Source organism: Balearica regulorum, chromosome 3 (assembly GCF_011004875.1).
Source record: "Balearica regulorum gibbericeps isolate bBalReg1 chromosome 3, bBalReg1.pri, whole genome shotgun sequence".
NCBI lineage: Eukaryota > Metazoa > Chordata > Aves > Gruiformes > Gruidae > Balearica > Balearica regulorum.
Window position 1 is genome coordinate 22859527 of NC_046186.1, and position 17222 is coordinate 22876748.

General features: G+C 39.0%; 1 protein-coding gene across 20 annotated transcripts in view; it reads left to right on the forward strand.

The window, feature by feature from the left end:
- The window catches only part of DLGAP2 (DLG associated protein 2), a 466376-nt gene that overhangs the window by 139443 nt on the left and 309711 nt on the right, over nucleotides 1-17222 (forward strand). The gene's annotated exons all lie outside the window — the stretch shown is intronic.

Consider the following 17222-nt stretch of genomic DNA (forward strand, 5'->3'; position numbering starts at 1 on the left):
CTGCATGGCTAGGAGAGGGCACAGAATTCAGCGGCTATTCTATACACTTCTCCAGAGGTGATTTTTTCATCCCAGTTTTCTTCATGCATTTTTAATCCTATAAATTTTATCAATATCTCTTTAAGTGGGATATTGTCATCTCGAGAATCATTCGTGCATCTGATTTATTTTCCTTCCCCCTGCCCAACTGCTGATATAAGTAATAGGGAAGAACTAAAAGAAATTAAAGGCATATTTTTTCTCTTCACTCCGTGTGTTTGACAGCATTTTGTATCTGTTCAGCCCCACTGTTTCCTCAGTGCAATCATTTGGCTTCTTCCCATTTGTGCAGGCTCAGTAGCAGCTGAAAGGAGAAAACATCTTAAACCAAGAACAATAATACTGTAATGCCATAAAGATTGGCAGGCTAAGTAGCTGAATCTCATAGAGACTCTCAATTTTATTGATTATATGGAGTCAATGGTATTTTTCTTATAAATATGTAGTCTGTATACATCTTGATAGACTTAGTAAAAGCTTAAATTATACCTTACAATTAAACAATTAATTTGCGCTCTTGCTCTGAAATGCCTTCTAAGCATTTATCTCCCCACATATTTTAACTGGTGTTGTGGCACCATTTCATTATTCCTTTAGCAGAGCCATCTGAAGAGGTTCACATCCTGCCCACAGACACTTGTCCTTCCCCACTCCCTGCCCGAGGTGTGCCCGGTTGTGCTGACTTGGCTCGTTCTGTGCCCACACTCCAAACCACAGATTTGATGAGACTGGATTTGTCAAAAACACACACAGACAAGCTAAACAGGCCTTTTTATTTATTCTTTTATTTTTTTGTGTGTACGTGGATAGTGCCATTTTCTTTGAATATATCGTTTCACGGTTCCATTTTAAAGCACACTGGATAACTTGTTGATTAACACGACTTGAGTCTTTTGAGGTTGATCTAGGAAAAGATCTGGAACTGGTTGCCAGACTAACTTCCAGTGAGAGCCTCTTAAATCAGATCTACAGCCAAAGACATATTAAAAAGCTTAATAAGTTTACCTGATCTAAATGTTGAATTCCTAAAATAGATCAAATTAATAACTTCTTGTGAGTGGAGAAGTATCTGCAAGATTTTTGCAACCAATTTTGATGTGGTGTTTCTCTTCAATATCACTGCAGAACAGGATGGCTCGGTTATCAGTATAATTTCTAGTCTAGCAGCACCCATAAAGCAAATGAAGGATGGGGATTTCATGGAACTGAGGACTGTCTAAGACCTTGTTTTTTATAACAGGAAGCAAAGGTGAACCCCTGTCCTTAGTGTTCACACTGCAGCTGTCAAAATGGGTTCAGCAGGGTGATGAAACAGATAAAAACCAAATTTGGGATGGTGAGCTAACAATACCAGCAAACCTACTTAAATATAATTATTTTTTTTATGTAGTATGTGGTAGAGAAGTCGCATGGCACAGGACACTTTTCAGCAATAGTATATAGTAGCATTGTGCAGTCTCCTGGGTGTTCTTCAGATTTCCTGCACGGGCTTCACGGGAAAGCAGTTCCTTGGCCATGCTCTAAAATCCTCTAGATTTTGGTGCAGTTCAGACCTTCATGGAACTTCATGGAAGACAATTTGCATGGTTCTTACTATATGCATATCGATATTAGCATTGTGTCTTACAATGCAATGTTGCCTTATAAAGAACGCAGTAGTATCAACAGTTTGGGTGCACTCTAGACGAAAACAAGTACGAGCTTCCCCTTGGTTTTAGTGGGCTCTGAGATAAGGCGCTGTGGGAGAAGGGAAATGCTTTCTAACATAGGGAACTCCCTTTCCCGGGATTATGCATATCATCTCAGCCTTTTGTCTTTGGTCTCCCTTGAAGCTACTTGTGGTACTACTTTGCTGGATCCCTCATGTGCCTGTTGTGCGGCGAGTGCCTGCTTCTCATTCTCATGATTCCCAGATAGGACAAAGTCGTCTAGACACTAACTGCTTTGTATTAAACCCCTCAGCAACTGATCTGAGCTCGGGGGGGTATGGATAAATCAGTGCTTCAATAAGCAAGGACAGATATATATTTATTATAATGTAATTTTGAGATTCACTTCTGATTTCTCTTGTTCTCCTAGGATCTCATGTCTCCTGTGCCTGGTCTCATTCAGGAACACTGTTATGTTTGAACAGAGGCAGGCATTTGTTTGCACACACACTTTCAGTTAGAGAGGCAGAAAAAGCAGCGTGTGCCTCCTCCGAGATACTGCCAGAGAGCATGGGCCACAGAAGTCAGGGAGGATGGTAAAAACTGCCTGGTGCCTTCCCTCCTCAGCTCACTGCCCCGCGGCGTGGCCACGCACACGGTGCAATCAGTGCCCAAGCCTGACACCGGAGCTCTAGCGATGGATGCGAATTCTGGTCCAAACTCTTTCAAATGTGGATATGCAATTCTTAGCTAAGCCCTTTCAAAAACTGTTTACATTTGAAATAACCAAATCAGTAACAGGTGGATTTTGGACTAATAATTATTCTGAAGTGAATAAGACTGTTGATAAGGAAATTTAAAATTTCCACTCTTAATTTATACTTGAATAATTAACAGTCTCCCCCAAATTCTCAAGCAGGGCTGCAATTTAAGCAGTTCATAAATACTTCAGTCTTCACTGTAATGGCATTCTGATCTTCACAAGCCAGGCTCCTGTGGGACCAATACGTAATTTTTCACAAAAGTAACTAAACAGTCATACTGGCTTTTTAGCAGATTAATCCCTCTGATTCAGTTATTTTTATTTCACTTACATGCTCATGCCATTAACAGCAGATAACAGAATGATAAATTACTCGGATATTTGGGAAAAAAATTCTGGGATACATACATTGGTCCTGATTAAAAAAAGAGCAGGATGATCTTGTCAGGCACCATGGTGGAGTGCGGAGATGTGACTGTGCTGAAAACATTTTTGGTTGTGAACAGGTCACGCAGTTTCTTTACAAGTCATTCCTCTGTAAAGTATGGAGGATAATACCTTTACAGGAGTTGCCCACTCGATGAATTTGGGAAGCACTACTGACATAAACTGATAGAAATTACATCAGATGGTGTCCATAAATGTTTCTGTCTATGCTGAGGAAGGGGAAATTATCCTCACAGAAGGGCAGACATTTCCATTGATGCTCTTCTGTCAATTTGCTGGGACTCTGAAGAAGTCCAGTGAAAGAGACTCTGCATGCAAAAATCAGTGAAGGCACCTAGGGAACCTGGCCACTAATGCGCTCACTTTCAAATCTCTTCTTCAACTGTATTTTCCATTTCTTTAGATTTAAAACCTAAAATTATCGCAGTAATCAAGCAAGAGCAGACTTAAAGACCTAATAAAGAATGCAGATTTTCATTAGCTTCCAGAAATTAAGGTTTTGAAATTGCAAATGTATGGAAGATACTGCTGCTGGTGAGATTTGGTTTAAGACTATCGTAAGGAAGTACTTGGAAGTGCAACTCTTTAACACATTCTATGCTTACTTGTGGTTTAGTTTTGGAGCAGTGAGAAAACCAGCTAGCCTGAAAGGCACCATATGCACCCTACTGCATTGGGCATGAGAATGGAAGGGAAGAAATCATATCCACAAATACCACAGAGACCCGGAAATCAACTCAGATATTTAAAATTGTATTTCAAAAGAGTATTGCTATAATGGTAATTTAATGGCACAATTTCTATTTTACTGATTTCAGTTCTGAATTCTATTAGTAGTTAGATATCAGGAGATCAACCATTACATTCTTTTTTTCTTTAGCAGTGCAGTTTTCTGAACACAATATGAAAATTTTTCTCCCTATCCCCCAAGGGTGAAATAATATAATTTTTGCTTTCTAGAATTTTCAGTCATGTTAAATGATCGTAACAAGTAAGTTTAACTGTCTGTCTTCAAATAGGTTACTTTTGAAAATAAAAGAAGCTGCACTTGAATTTCCAGGTAGTGTGCCATTAAGAATCCAATTTGGGGTAGTCAGTTGGTTATGAAAAGACAAGATTTCCATGGAATTGCAGGCTAGGGGACAGCATAGCTCCTGGTCACGTGGGTATGGCACCTGCGCCCCTGCTCCAAGGGAATTCAGACAAAGCTGACATGCCTGAAATTTTTTCAGAGACATTGAAATCTGTGAACAGATCAAAACAGTATTGGATATTGGATAATAGAGATTCCTCCAAACAAAACATTTTGAATTAATGTTTTCATGCTTAAATTTAAGTGGTCTTATTCATGCAGCTGTGATGTGTCATGAAGAGAAAAATAACAACTGAGAACAGGATTCCTAGCTACTGTTTCCGACACAGAAGGGGACACTGTGATTACCGTGCTAGTAGCTGTTCTCTTCAACTGAAGGACACTCTTACAGAGAAGTTGTATAGAATATGAGAGGAATAAAATAAAGATGTGCCCAAGTAAAGGGAAGTAGGGATCTACTAAACCTTCCCTAAACATACAGAATCAATAGAGTCAGACATCTGACTGAGTATTCTATAGGTTGGTTTCAAAATTATGTTTGTGTGATTTTCATTTGCTTTTTAGCAAAAGGTTATAGATCCTCTCAGTCAAATCATCGGGGTATTTAGTAGTAGGCAAAATCGGATGTAAGAATACCCTGATGTCCGCCTAGAAGACATAAATGTAGTTCTTTCTGCTCAACGCATTGCCACCTAAAGCTACAGTCTTGGCCCTTACTGACTTGTGAAAAGCATCTCTTAAAAATCCTATTCATGGAGTTAGGGGGTAAACTAAGAAACCAGGAGAATCTGTTAGCTGTTCATCATATATTCAAAACTAGGTTAGACCAAATATTAATGAGAATGCTCATGGAAAGTTTTAAAATACATGCTGTAAAACTCACTTGATTTTACTCACACATTTTATGCTTCAAAAGGGACCTGGACAAATCAGAATCTTGCATCAGTTGGCGACTTTTCCTGGAGACTTTTTAATAGCTTTCTTTTCTCTCTATTAAAACAAGAATAAAACAAAAAGTGGTGTTGCACTGGTAATGGCAACATTAAAAGAAGAAAAGAGCTTAGTATATTGCAAGAGTAAAAAATATTGGACAGATGTATTGCAGTAAGAAGATATGAGTAGCATATGCTATTGAGGGAGGGGAAAAAAGTAAGCTTTTTGCCCAAGAAGTAAGCATAAATCTGAACCAAGAGCTGAAAGATCCTTATTTTCAGCAAGATGACATTGATTCACGTAGATTAATAAGAACATGTTTATATATCATCTTCTTGTAAAAGCTGAGATCTGGTTTGGTGGAGGGGTTAGTGATTTAGCATTTATATGAAGCAGATTATCTTTTGAATCACTAAGGCATTAGTTTAAATTATTCCAAGTTTACATCGCTGTAACTAAGGCTTAGTCTGGAGAATTGATTTTATTTCCCTATGTGTTAGCTTGGACTATGTATTCACAGAAAATGGCCCTTTCCCCACCCATTCTGCTCATGGTGTTCTTTGACTTGCCACTGATGTACTACAGGGGTTAAACATGCCTCTTCCAACACCAAAATTAGTTGTCTAGGCAGAATGTTGGAATCTGTTTCCCTATGCTGCTATCAAAATCTTGCTAGATAACCTTGAGCAGGGGGAGGCTTTCACTGTTTTCAGTCTGCAGAAAGAGCAAGGAGCAATGTATTTTCCACCGAGCTATTTAACAACTTTTTAAAATATTGTTGTTATAAAAGACGGATCTGTCTTTTTGTAACAGACTTTCATGTGTTAACCTCTTCTGTAATTCTTAGCTATAATTACAAACCTCTACAGTTGTGATGTAATTTTGTACTGATGACTTAAAGCAGTGCTTTTTATTTAACTAACAAAATATCTGATGTGATGCTGTACTTAGTTTCTAGAACAGTGTATATTTCTGATTTCAGTGCTTGTGGTGGGTGGACCTTGGGCAGCTGTCAGAAGCCCACCCAGCTGCTCTCTCAGTCTTCCTCTTCTACCCAGCCTTGCTGGGTAGAAAAAAAGGTGAAGAAGCTTGTGGTGTGAGATGAAGACAGGGAGGCCACTTACCAATTGCCATCATGGGCAAAACAGACTCAACTTGAGGAAAATTAATTTAATTTATTGCCAATTAAATATAGGTTTGGATAATGAGAAACAAAGACAAATGAAAACAACACCTTCCCCCTGGCCTCCTCCTTCTTCCCAGGCTCAACTTCACTCCTTCATACCCGACTCCTCTGCCTCCCCCACCCCAGGTGGTGCAGGGAGATGGGGAAATGGGAGTTGTGGTCAGCCCACAACAGCTCCTCTGTGCCACTCCTTCCTCCTCACACATCTCCCCTGTCCCAGTGTGGGTCCTTCCACAGGTTGCAGTCCTTCAGGATAAACTTGCTTCTGTGTGGGGTCTTCACAGGCTGCAGTGTGGATATCTGCGCCACCATGGTCCACAGCCTGCCTCACCATGGTCCTCTCCACGGGCGGCAGGGGAATCGCTGTTCTTGTGCCTGGAGCACCTCCTCCCCTGCCTTCTGCACTGACCTTAGTGCTCGCAGGCCTGTTTCTCTCACTTTTTCTTCTCCACTCCTTGCTTTTGTGCAGCATTTTTTGCCCTTTCTTACATACGCTTTCCCAGAGACACCCCCACCTCGGCTGCGGGGCTGAGCCGTGCCCTGCTGTGGGTGGGTTGGAGCCGGCTGGAACCGGCTGTGTCCGGCACGGGGCAGCCCCGGCCTCTCCTCACAGCGGCCCCTGCAGCCCCCTGCTTTTTTTTGTTTAAAAATGTTTTTTAAAAGGAGTTCTTAATATATCTGATTATCACATTATGGACCAGCAATTTAAAGAGCCTTAGGTAATATGGCTGGTGTGTAGGGAATGATGTGTAGGCAAACCAAATAGAAAATTCAGTAATGTAAGCTTTTTCTGCAGTTGCATCCTCCCTTTATCTCATGAGAGGGAAAGAGTGTAGGGGAGACCTGCATGAAAAATGAAACTTTGATCTGAAATTTTAAAGTTGTCCTCAATTTCTTCTGTTTAAAACTGAATCTACTTTATTCTAATGTCTTTGGAGATTTTGTTGCACTGATTTTTAAAAGTATCACAGAAAATTTCCAAGTGAGGAAACCCACTTTTTAGTCAAGTGTTCCAAAATAGCTATATTTTGATAAATTGCATCATTTTTCAGTTCATAAAAATGCTCTTTTAACTATTATTCTCCTGTAGGTTTTTTTAGAGAAAAATCCTCAAGTTTGACAGTGTGGATCAACTATTTCCAAAACATTTCAATATGAGGAAAAACATATTTGCAGAAGCAATAAAATTCATGACTTTTTTGGTCCATCTTTGTAATGGTCCAGACCATGAGAGGTTGAACGGCACCCAACACAGTAGAAATCAGAGCAACTGGGCATCAGAGCCACCTGCATGGCTCCGTGTCCTCACCTCACCCCACAAAGAGGGGATGAGAGTCTTCCCTCAGTGCTAGAGAAGGGACCAGCCCCAGTTGCTCACAGGGAACATCTTCTAGATTGAGGAGAGATGCCTCACCAGCAGCCAGCCATTCCGATTACTTTCAGGGCACTGCACAGCATCTCGTCCTCCAAGAGCTCCTCTTTGAAGGAAGCACCAGGCAGCACGTCTTCTCCATTGCAAGTGGAGGTTTGACCATGTCCTTGGACATGGGTTGCTCCGCAATGTATTAAATGTAGATTATCTTCCAGGTCACTTTACTGAAACTTGATAGGAATGCCGAGTTCTTTCCTGTAGTGCAGAAGCACATATACAGAGCACAAAATGGTTCACATCTTCAAAGTGGTCCCATGGCAATGGCAGAACTATGCAGCTGCATGTTTTTCAGATTTCTGCTGGCAGTGACACCTGTGTAAGTCCACAGAAGCCTACATGTAGCCTTGTGTAGCCTACAGATACATGAGAATGAACATTGTGCCTATTTCAACTATGATTTCTATGAAACCAAGCCCAAAGCAAATATCCAAGAAAACCTTGTAATTCCAAAAGGAGGTTAGACACCAAGAAAAAGTGTGATTGTGATATCTTGGGACTACCCTGATGACAATAATGTAGGCAACACATGCAAGTAACATGTATAGTCTGTACAGTTTGTAATGCAGTTAAACTATGTGAATAGACTTACACAGGACATAATATGGTGTGCTCGCCCTTTTTAGCAGAGAGATAGATATGCCTTCTAAAGAAGCCATCACCGTGCTATTCACAGTGATTCATTGTGCTGTGGCACTGAAATGCAAGGTGGAGACATGAAGTGTATTGTGCCTATTTTCAGTTAATGCCTTTTCTTTGTAGGTGTCTTGATTTATCTATATAGCATTCTTTTGATTATTGCTACTAACTAGGTAATCAGCATACAAATTCTAAGAAATCTCTAATTTTGCTGCAGGTCTGTCATGCAGTTTCAATGGGATTCACCACTGGTTCTTACTGCAACCTTTTTTTACATGGGGTTTTTTTATATCCTTTTTCATCAAACATAGCTGCATTATTTACTACAGTGAAGAGATAATAATGAGGAATACAAGGGAAGGACATCTGCATTATGGTGCACTGATGGCAGGAGATCAACACAGCTTTGGAGAGGAGTGGTCCACACTAAAGGAACCTCTGCATTGAGCAATTCAGCCTGTGGAATAACAGTACCAATTTATTTATATATTTATTTATTTATCTTATTCATCAGCTCTGGCTTCAGGCTTGGTCAAAAGCCTCAAATTACCATGGATTGCCTTTCATTTATTTGACTTAATCATATTCATTTAGCGAGAATGCTGCAAAAGGAGGAGGAAAATGTTAAGAAAAGTAACTACTGAAGGTAGACTAACAGCTTGTATACAGACAATTAAACTTACAAGGAGATGCACATGGTGCAGACTTACTCTTGCCAAAGTTTCACAAGCGGGCATTTCCAGATTCTGGACAAAAATGCTGCACCATGCTGTGTCAATCTGTCTGCGTCTGAGGCTGACTGTCTCTTGGATGCATGGTTATTCTTTAATATCTGGAGCTTTACTCAGGCAGAATTACTATGCAACATATTGTGCATCGCTGTGCCTTGCTCAAAGTGCTTAGGGCTAAATGCAACTCTGGCAGGAAAATTAATGCGTCCCTTTTCTGCTTTATTTTATTTTAATTAAGGAAAGTAGTAAAGTTGTTCAAAGCAGCTTGCATTAAATATACAAAACACAAAACCTCAAACAAACTCACTTAAATATGCTCAGAATCAATATGTTATATGCCAAAGTGGTAAAATAACTAAAGGAAGAATATTGCACTATGTTGTCCTGGATGGATTTAAGAAGTATATTATAAAGATGTTTATATTTACAAAATCATCTCTCCTTCTAATTAAGATGTGCTGCCTGCACATTTTAGGAAAGCACCTGATCTTGTGATGTTTATCTAAACTCACTGTGTGAAGTCCTTGACATTGGTCCATTGCTGAGAATATATGGACATACGTATATGTGTGTATGTATACGTGTGTGTATATATATATGTGTGTGTATATATATAGGAACAAACTAATGTGAACCTGTTGGCACACTACAGCAACCTGCCTCAGTCTTCACCCGAGCACACCTCTGAAGTGAGGAAAGATCATTATCCTTGTTTTAAGAATTAAACAGAGGCTCTGTAACTTCCCTCATGTCCCTTAAAAAGCCTTTGGCAAAGCCTGAAATTAAACTCATTGTTCAGCAGTCTCACACTACAGCCATAACCACTGACCTGAATGATGGACACGCTGCAGTGTTCTTTAGTCTTTCATAAAAGTTATTCACAATTTCTTCCCCACATCTGGTAACTGTGTGTGACAAAATTCTATGACAGCCAGCCTGGCCAATGTGTTTTGTCCAGTAATTGTGCTACAACCTCATATATCCTGTGCTGTCTCAGCCAGCCTTGGCTACCTAGATAATTTGAATCTCTGGAAAATTTGGGTCTGTGTGCATCTGCGGGGGCAGAAGATCTGGCAGAGATCTTTGATCTGACTGTTCCTAGAACTGAGATTAGGAAAATTCAGCTGTGATCCCTCTGTAATATGTCTAACATAGTCCTGGGACCAAACAACTTGTTAGGATCACTGATGTTTGCTACATAGACCTGAACCAATTAGGTCTGGGGATAGATTCACCTCTTGGCTGAACTAGTGAGAGTGTATGGGAAGGTCTTTTCTGGTTTGTCCACTTTGCAAGTTATCTTCATACACGCATGCAAGCACGACACATGAAGTCATTCCTGGGAACTCAGTGTGTATTAGTAATGTCAAAATCATGCTGAAGTTCCATCACTGCACCATGCAGATATGTGCTTTTGATGCAACAGATCTAATATCAAAGAACACACCTATAAACTGTGACAGAGTAAAGCATTTAATCAAAGTGTTTGGATAGCCTCCTATAAAGTATCATACTTAGTAAAAGTAAGTGTCAAGCATGCTTCATGGATAATAAAGACTGTATTGGTTAAGCTATAGCTAATTTTCTCCTGAGATATGTCAACATCTTCCATCTAATTTAATCTGGAATTGCAGTAATACATGATCATGTTGTAGACATCAGCAACTGAGTATCAGGTATTGTGGTGCACTTTTCCTTTCTGAGTGTTATTTCTTAGCATCCCTTCAGTCTGACTTTTATTAATAAGTAGCATGATTAGTGAAAAAAATTAATCATTTCCCTTTCTCATTGCCTTGTTTGGGAAATGAGTAAGGGGTACAGGAAAGGGGAAAAGTCTTCAAATTATTATATGCTTTCCTCATTTTACACCAGTGTCTGTAAGTAATAAGGAAGCATAAAGTTGTGATCACAGTGAAGGATGTGAAGCTAGAATACTTGAGATCACACAGCTCTTTTGTCTTTTCCTTTAGATGTAACAAACAAGAGTTTAAGAGATTCCCTAAAGGAGCAGCCTAGCTTTATGTCCTTCTGCTTTTGTTGGTGTCTCTTATTCCTTCAGTAAATTTTATTTGCATGAGAAATGGCCTTAACATCAGTGAGACTGATTATGTGGGTAAAAGTGGCACATATAAGCAAAGGTATAGGATTATATCAGCAATTATCTGAAGCCCAAAAGACAATTACAAGGCCATTGCATTAGTCTGCACAAGAGCAAAAATAAATCCTAGGGTTTTTTTATTATTTATCCTCCTTAGAAAAAATCAGCAATGTTAACTATTTCCCATAATCTTCTGCATCTCTTTTGAAATATTTTCCTTTTGCGTGCATACCCATCAATTTTAACTTTTTCTGGAGACCCTATGCAGGCAGCAATGTATTTGTGATCCTGTCTGTGAAACATAAGTGACTGTAAGCAACTTCACTGCTTCCAGCTCTGGTGCACAGATTGGAGAACCTGTAGTGTAAATGAGTGTCTATCCATTCACAATTCTCTGAATTCCTGTTTTTTCACAAATGTTAAAAAGCATAGCTGGACACAAACAAGCTGTAATCACTTTTACTCCCATTTTTGTGTTCTATATCAATTTTGGCAATTGAGAGGACGATGCCGTGCTTTATTAATTAAAGGGTTGTCTCTGTTCTTAGATGTATCCTGATGCAAGTCTGTAGAGAGCTAGAGAATCAGTCTGCATCCTCTGGCAGAGCTCTAATGCCTGGATATTTATTAGGAAGATCAGAACTGATAAAAAAGATGCATAATACTTTGTCTCTAGTATGTCCTCTGAATATTTTTACTAACATGGGTGCTCTGTACAGAGCTTGGTTGTGTGTGACAAGCACATTAAAATGACCCAAAATAATTCTTTCCACTTAAAACTTTTCTTGCCTTCCCACTCACTGATATATTTTTTCAGAGCCCTTAACTCTTGTTTGCAACTGAGAGTTCTCATAGTTTTTATCCATTTCCATAATCATCGTCTTCCTGACGAAACAGTCGTAAAGCGGCTAGTTGTTGTGGAAGGGTTAGACATCGCCATGGCATCGTGGCATGCAATGCCACCAGCAAAAGGCCTGATTGTTCTGAAGGGCCTTTTCTCTTTTGGTCTCTGACATGCATTCTCTTAATGTAGCCCTCAGAGAGTCTCCTAAAACTGCAGTGACCTCCAGCCAAAAGTTAATGGCAGTTGTCAACTTTAGTTTGCTTGCGTAGCACAAGCAGGAATGTATATACCTCGTCTGTACCCCAGGCGATGGAGGCAGCGTGCCAGTCTTTCTGCTCTTTTGTGGAAATGGAGCAGAAACGACTTGATGGGGAAACTGCTAACTGATAATTTCCCCAGCATATTTGTTTCAGTAGAAAAGGAGATATCTCCGGCCCTGGGGAGCTCCACAGATAGGGGTATCTTTAGGAGAGGAGCTGAGGGTGCTGAGGTCGGTTCAGCTGGCAGACTGTCCCTGAGGCTGCAGTAGCCAGGTCTGGGCAGAAAATCAGGGAACAGAAACCAGCTTGTGAAGCTACCAGCTGGTACAGGTCTCTTGGTCACATATGAAAAACCCCTCTGCCTATAGCTTCAGGTCTGGCATAAGGAGATGAGCCTTTTATAATCCATCCTGTGGGGGGGTTCAACTTCTTAAAAATAGTCGCTGCAGCTGCATGCTGTGTGTCTCTGGTCATTTGAAGTAGGAGGGATGCTGAGCAGGTTTAGAGCATAGTGTCTTATTGAAGCAACGTCTCCCCACTGCCTTTAATTTTCCTGGGGATGCCTTTTGCACAGGCCAAGACGGGGTTCTGCATATGGGCCAATATTCATCTGAATGTATAAGCACCATGTCTAAAGCTAGTGTGAAAATGGCACCAAGAATTAACAGCACATTGAATAGAGCTTTCAATTATTCATTGAGAGCCTACTTATAGTCCTTTCTGGCGTTATACTTAGAAGTGTAACCATGCGTTTTCTACAGATTTTATGGATTAGAAAATCATGGGATTAGCCAGTCCATAAATTAATCCTGATGTATGTTAAGAAACTCATCTGAAAACCAGATGCTTCCTATATGGGAAATGAATAATTAATTTTGTTTTCCTGGTTAAAAAAAAATCCCTCAGGTGCTTTTCTGTTTTCTGCTGAAGCTGAAATTTTTTAGTCCTCTGACAATGTCTTACACCCTCCAATATGTCTTGTTTCTATGGAGACACCAATGAACTGCTGCTTGCATTCTTCTGCATATCACAATACAAGGTTGCTTCAGAAATTTCCCAGTGCTTCACTCTCTTGTCTTTTAATTAGAAATTAATCGATAGGTTCAGTACTCTTACCTTATACACTCACATATACATGCACAGACACATATGATCCTTGTGACTGTGAGCCAGCCTATAAACACAATGTATGCTTTCAAAGTTCTATTTTAGAGAACAGCGCATTTTATCTTGAGGCTTATAAGACCATAATTCTGAGCTGCATTGGATGGCAGGGTGGGAAGATGGATATCTTGTATGCATTAGATGAGATGGGAGGATTTTATGATACTTCATGTTTTTTAATAATAGGAAGGACATGTGGAGTTCTTACATGCCCGTAAAATAGATTGTTGGGATCTTTGAATTTTATTCTCTTAATATTATCCAAGTTATTGTTGGGCCCCATTGTCTGCCCCCCCCCCCCCCCAACTTTTCTGTGAAATTTCCCCCTTATCCCTCCCACCCTGGAGGTGAATCATCATGCATGGTGAATTATTGCATGATGGTTCTGTGGATCTAATTCTCCAAGCCACATTCTTCCTCCCCTGTGTGCGGCTTCCTCTTCAGGACAGTGGAAAGTGAACACTTGTGTGGCAGAACACACCGTGTTTGTAAAGAGCATAACTTTTTTTAAAAATTAAAACTGTACTATGAAGTAAGGAGTATTTTTAATTATCAAGAATCAATAAGACTGAAATGAGGCCAGACTGGAAGTTGTATGCTACTGTTAGCGAGCCCTTTGAAGTCAGTAACAAGCCTTTTCTTCCTGCAAGGTAGTCTGAATTATTTTTCCCCAGTTAAATTCAACAGGTAAAACACCATCAGGTTATGCTGGTGCCCTGAGCTTTTTTGTTATTAGCTCATACTATATTGAAATAAATTTACAGTTAACAATTAAAAATAGCATTTGCAGAGGCCTCATAATTGATAAATGTTTACATAAACCACCTGGCGATGGCAACAGATTACATCTAATGCTCTGTTTATGTACTCAGTGTGCTGAGATGTATGCTCAGCGACTTTTTTCTCATTTTTAATTTGTGCTACACAGCTTTCTGTCTCCTCCTGCTGTCTCATACATTGATTGTGTTCTCCTCTAAACAGAGGGTGTATTTTTGTCTTCCATTTTTGTCAACTTCTTATGGACTTTTGAAGTTGAATTGTAGTTCTTAAATGCTACAGCAACTAGTAATACAATAAAAACGAAGAGTTTTGATGATATGCTGCTGACTAGTATTTCAGCCAATAAGTTTGTATTGCTTGCTTTGTATGCATTCTTATACATGCATACATACAGATATATGTATATGTTTGTCTTTTTTTACCCTTTTTGCCATCAAACTGAAAAGCAAAAAATACTATTAAGCCTTTTTTTAATGAGATTTCAGAAAGAATGCTTTGTTTGAACTCTATGAACATTTATTGCACCGTCAATTTATTTTAACTATTCGGTATTTTTGTTAACAGAGAGAACGCGAGGTTTAACCTCTAAATGGACCAAAGCATTACTGCTTTCTCAAGGATAATAATTGTAGCTATGCAAGCTAGCACATAATGGTTAAATATATCCTTGCTTTTGACAGAAGCTAGTGGAGTTGGAACAGAGATGAACATAGCTTATTAAATATAGCTCTTATGAAGACTGCTCTATAATTACTGTGATTTTTCTTTGCATCATTATGATCATAGGCTGATGAAAACAATGAATCGTGTGCTTTCGAGAGGCCAAGAACTATTCAGCCATAGAGTAACAGCCCTGTTAGTTTTCTTTGAGTAGTCTATGTAAATAATACACTATAAAGGTTAAGTAGGTCTTTTCACTAAAGCTTCTTCTTCCACTGATAAGAGTTAAAAACTTAGAGAATGCTCCAAGGAGGACCAAGAATGCTTCGTTCCATGAAATCTCATACATATCCATAAGCAAATCTTTTGATACTCTTTTTAACTGACTAGTTTTTAATGTATAAAAAGGGATCTGCTGAATTTTTTTGCATGTCTGGAAGTGTTTCTGAGATGAAAACCTCAGAATGGAATGACCTGTATACCCAAAATGTTATGAGTAAAAAAATGCCCAGTTGTCATTTGCTATCAGCTCCAACACTCCACAGATCCAAAATAGATCTGGGGACCTGGATTCAAATATTTTCCATCTTTTCTAACCCATGAGAAATTTCCATGCTTGTCGGCATGGAAAGCAGAACAAACAGCAAGGGTGTGTTCTTGTGGTCTAGATTATTTTCTTTCTGCCCAGGTCTGTGTTGATATGACTGGGAAGGCAGCGGACCCTGACATAGCTGTTGTACGTCAGGAGTAGTGAACTTGAGCTTTTCAGCAAAGACCTTGGCCAGTGCTAAAGTCCATTGTTTTCAGGAGTGCCCTTGCTTGTGAAGCTTTCCCCCCTGTGTATTTACTGATAATGTTTTAGAGGACAGAATTTTGACACTTAAAAATTTAGCTGCTAGTGTCTACTTAGTTATGAAGAATAAGAACTTCATTTTGTTATTTTTAAATTTCATGAGGCTATTTAGGTGCATCAAAACCAAGCAGTATTCATTTCAGACTTTCAGTATGAAGAAAATGCGCTTGAGAACAACCAGTTATTTCAAAGACAAAGTTAGGGTTGACGATTCGTTGATATTCACTGTTGTGCTTGTGGAACTGGAAGGAAGATAAGGATGGGCATGGCTGAGATCAGGGCTGGGTACACTGCCTTTTCAAGCAACCACTTGACAACTCCTCCCGTGAACCAAGCCAGCTTTGTATTAAAGACATTAGTTTTGTTGCCTTGGCTACATGTACGGGAAGACTTATCTGAAGCCTCACGTTCCTGATGATTGTTGTTACATACCTTCTCATTTCTAGCCTAATTTACTCTCAGTTAGTCTGTTTGCAGGTCACAGGTAACTATTAGGTAAAATCAGTCTTTTCCTTCTCTGTGTTTATCTGTTTTTGATGTTTAACAGAGAGACAGTTCTCATGCTTCCCTTAGTTATGCTGGAAATGTATTTGGAACTGTTTGTGTCTGTTCTACATTCATATATATTCACACTATGTGTGTCTATTTAAATAGATAGTATTATCTTCTACTTAATATTATTTGTTTGTAATCATGTACCCTTCTGCACAGCTTTTAAGCAACTTAATTGTTTTATCAATTGCATGGAGTTAATTCAAATATCTCAAATGTGTAAGAGTAAACTATGGTATGACCTAGTGAGTATGAAGAGGTAAATAGAAAGGAGAACTGAAGTATATAGTTTAAAACCCATTTTGAAACAAATCCAAGCTTTCCTGTAGGTTTGGTTAAAACAAGAACACATATATAAGCAGTCAGCTTTTCTATGCCAAGGTTTCCCAAATGGCTTTCTGGTAATGCCACAATTAAACATCAGTCAATTCTACAAATAATAACTTATTGAAACCAATTAAAAGGAATGAATTTGATGAATGGGCTTTTAGGCCTTGCTGCAGAAAACTTGGCTGATGACACATTCTGGTTGTCCGATATATTACTATAATGATTGGTCTCTGTTTCAGGCTTATTTAACAGTTTCATTAATAGTATTAAAGAAAGCAAGTGAACAGCATGTTAATGAAGTCAGCAGATGATATTAACAGCAGGAAACAGAAAATAGAAGATACTTAGAGATTAGAAACATGAGCAAGAGGAATTATCAATGTATCATATTCAGATTTAGTAAAAAGAGAAGCTAATGCATCTGGGATAAATTAGTTCAAAACTGTATTTTATATGGCTGATACGTATTAAGTATACAGAAATATATAGACTAAATTACACTAAAACTTTTTTTTTTCTGGTTCAGAAAGTTCCAGTTTGTGATCAGTGTAATACCTAAAAGGGCAATGCTGTCTTTGGAAGAATGTATAGATAGATTGTGTAAAAGAGCAGACAAGTAATTGCTGAGTTTTACACAAACAGGTGAATTGTAGGAGCAATTTGCTGTTGTTCAAGCAACAGGAAATAAAAATCAGTGGTTAAGTAGACTGAATTAAGAGGAAAGACTGAAATGTAATGACCAAACAAGGAATGGAGAGAAAGACTACTATAA